The sequence below is a fragment of the Schistocerca americana genome, unplaced genomic scaffold (genome assembly GCF_021461395.2).
Source record: "Schistocerca americana isolate TAMUIC-IGC-003095 unplaced genomic scaffold, iqSchAmer2.1 HiC_scaffold_31, whole genome shotgun sequence".
NCBI classification, from domain to species: domain Eukaryota; kingdom Metazoa; phylum Arthropoda; class Insecta; order Orthoptera; family Acrididae; genus Schistocerca; species Schistocerca americana.
This window is the reverse complement of record NW_025726027.1, coordinates 3,057,962-3,061,446: the sequence shown is the minus strand read 5'-3', so window position 1 is coordinate 3,061,446 and position 3,485 is coordinate 3,057,962. Positions and strand designations below refer to the sequence as shown.

Genomic DNA, 3,485 nt, shown 5'->3' with positions numbered 1-3,485 from the left:
CGTTGCGTCAGATCTGATCATTTTCTGACGTTTTTTGTTTGGGATGAAGAACGTTGACTCTGCATGGTGGAGATGGGATGACCTGAGCGTTCTCTTCATACAGTTTGTCCTGAACATGATTCCTGCCATATACCATTTGCTTCTTTTACTAATTTGACATTCATAGTACCTATATTTTGTCAAACAACAAAAATATTTGCTACGTTGAGGAAAACTAACAGATCAAATTACACTTACACCTAAAAAAAAACAGTATGAGAAAAATAAACATCATTATACGCAACATAATGAAATCACAAATATCTCATTCTCTAGATCAGTGCTGTAAATTCACTCGACCTTGTGTTTATAAATTGACATATGGAAGCCAAAATAAAATATACATTAGAGTAGACAGAAGGAATTTTCAAAACAATGTTCATACCACATCTGAATCTCACTGCCATGATATTATCTTGATTGGCTCACCGTTAAAACAACAAGTTCCACACACCAATGAAAAAGGACATGTGTTAAATATTTTACAAGAAATAGAAAGTTTCTTGTATATGATAAAGCATCAAGACATTATTTTGAACGAACAGGTTGAATCAAAACAATTCATTGTAAATATCACCAATGTCATTCTAAATGTTTCATGTTGAAACATATTTCTATCTTTAGATAACGTGTTAAAATAGATAACACTATTTAGGAGTGAAATTATATAGTCTGTCATTTAGCAAAGTTAGTCATTATCTTTGTATGTAATGCACTCTTCCATTCAAACTTAAACAATAACCAAATATATTTTCTGATTGCAACTGGTATATTATCAGTTAAGATAAAATAGGTCACTGGCTGACGTCTGCTATGTAAGTTGTGTGACTGCTCAATAGCTACACTAAAACGGTGTGTTTCTTTTGCAGAATTGCAAAAACACGACCGTGACAGAATTCGAACCTGCAATCTTCGGATCCGAAGTCCGACGCCTTATCCATTAGGCCACACGGTCACTGACGACCAAGTATTCCTTACATTCGTGTCATCTCGAAATGCCCATACCGCTGAGGAATTGTGTTTTCGTTCTACACAGCCGCTGCCTCTTGCTGCTTCCCACCCATTCGTTACATTCAAACCCTTACGAGACCGACCAAATAGAGATTGGGAATCAAGACCACACACTTTGTGCATTCGGAATCGAAGGCAGGGCGTCCCTCGCCGCATTTACGTAAATCTGCCTCGAAGTATATTTTGTCTTCTCTAATGCTAGTAGTGCTACTGATGGACGTTTGCTTTTGTTACTATCCCAGCAATGTATAAATAAAGGAATTCTCTGTTGTTCAGTTTATTTGAGTCAACTCCAGTACCAACAGCCCTCGTGCCTCGTACTTTTCGTAATCCAACACAAAACCCGTTTTTTAATGGTTCAGTTTTAATAATCACTATCTCCCAACGAATAAAATAGTGCCAGAGACCTACCCATATTTTAAACTTTAATGTAACACACTCATCACATCAAAAGTGAAAGCTCAAAATGATTCTCTTCCAGCAGAACTGGAATATTACATATCTCCTAGTTCTTACATACTACAAATTAGTTCCTTCCCACTCCAGTGACCAAGTGCACCTGGATTTTCCCACTCTATCACTTTATCTGCTCCCTGAAACTGCAGCGCCCTCTTACTGTCGAGGATACCCCGCATGACGTCGGGTATGAACCTGCTGGTCCCATCAGTTCCATAGTCTCATGACGGTCGAGAGATCCGATTAAACCAAACAGAATTATCCTGGAATAATAAGATGCAGTGTTGATACACTAAGATTCTGATGCTGTCGACATTCGGCAGGTACTGGTATTTGTACTTCTCGTTCGAGGCACATCTCAGTCATCTCAAAACAAATAACGTTGAAATACGGTCTGTGAATGAGGGACCCCATACTTGTTCTTCAGTTATATTCAATATGCAGGTGGCTTTATTTCTATCCATGTCGTGTGTTTGCGCTGATATGCAAACCATCCGCATGTAAAAGCATGTAGAGCACTTCAGGTAATTTGCCGTTTACTGCTTGTTGCCTTCAAAGTCAAATTCCTGCTGCTTTAACGACCATTGATGTAGATTTGTTTCTTCCGTGCGAAATTACAAACATTATGGGTGGCAGTTATTTGTCATTGAATATAATTCTGTATGAAAGCACTAACCTGGTTACCAACACATGTAGTCCATTTGTCTTCGCAGTTACGGCTTAGAGTTCTTACTACGCCTTCCTCGGCGCTTTTGCTCCCTGATATAACATGGGTGAGGTGACAGATATGTATGCCGGGTCTGTGAGAAACGACGCAGAACATTTGGGCTGTCTCTCAATTGTACGTTGGTAAAGAACGAGAAACACATTGATTAAACTATGAAAATGAAGTAGTCTGTAGTTGACATATTGCAGGAAGGAAGTAGTTTTTTATGAAAGTAATTTTTCTTAAAGTGGCTGTCATTTCAATAGCCACTGCAGGAACCGTCGAATCAATACAGAAAGCTTAAAGCCACTCTTTTTTTCTGCTCAGTAATTTGTTTCTTTGTTTACTTCAATATTTCCTATTTTCTCAAACCGTTTGATATCAATGTTATATTTTATAGTGCTTAGTACTATACGAATTTATTATCTAACGATTATCGAGCTCAACGTAGACTCATGTACATCTCATGAGAGAAACAAAGTCGGTCACAGAACTAACGGTTAAGGAGTTATCACTTTGAATACATGCAGTGAGAACCTCTTACTAGATCACAGAACTTGAGCGACGATTGTTACGACAGTTTTTTATTATTATTTACTTGATGATTATTTGTTAAGAAGTATTCGACTATTCTTACACTAAATGTTTAGTACAATATTTCAAATATTGAGTCGTTTGTAAAGTAATGTTGAAGGCGCATTATACATGGGAGAGCGATTATTTAACTAATAAGGATTTTTCGGGGTGGGGTTAAGGGGCAGAGGGGCGTTTCTTCTATAAAAAACGAAAAGTATTTGGAATCTAAAATAATCAAGGGGAATAAGACAAATTACTTGTAATGGAAATAAATTGGTTTTGTTACTATGGACTGTTACTGTAACACGCAATTACTCCGATACAGAATCCGGAAAACACGATACATTCTCATATACTACAGTACTAACCCACACCTCTGAAACACAGATTCCTAAATTTAGAATTCTGCAACATTAAACGCCACTGCTGTAGTGAGTAATTTAATATCTCGTTGAAACAGACGTATTTTAAAGTCATATTTTTTGTTGCTTTCTTTTGGCAAGTACAAAACGAATGTTATTCTCTTCTATATTTATCAAAGCTCTTTGTATTACAGAATAATATTACCTATGTCGAAGATCTGGCTAAGAATAATAATACTTACTTGTATTTTTTCTTGTATTTTGATCCTTCAGATGTGCCTCGCTAGTGCGAGAACGTCGAGATTGCGTGGGTGTCCCATACACAGGGTGTAACG

General features: G+C 37.2%; 1 non-coding gene across 1 annotated transcript; it reads right to left on the bottom strand.

Annotated features, from left to right (window-relative positions):
- Positions 1 to 921: 921 nt before the first annotated feature.
- On the bottom strand, positions 922 to 994 carry Trnar-ucg. Its single transcript has one exon. It is a non-coding gene; the product is annotated as a tRNA-Arg (tRNA).
- Positions 995 to 3,485: the final 2,491 nt, after the last annotated feature.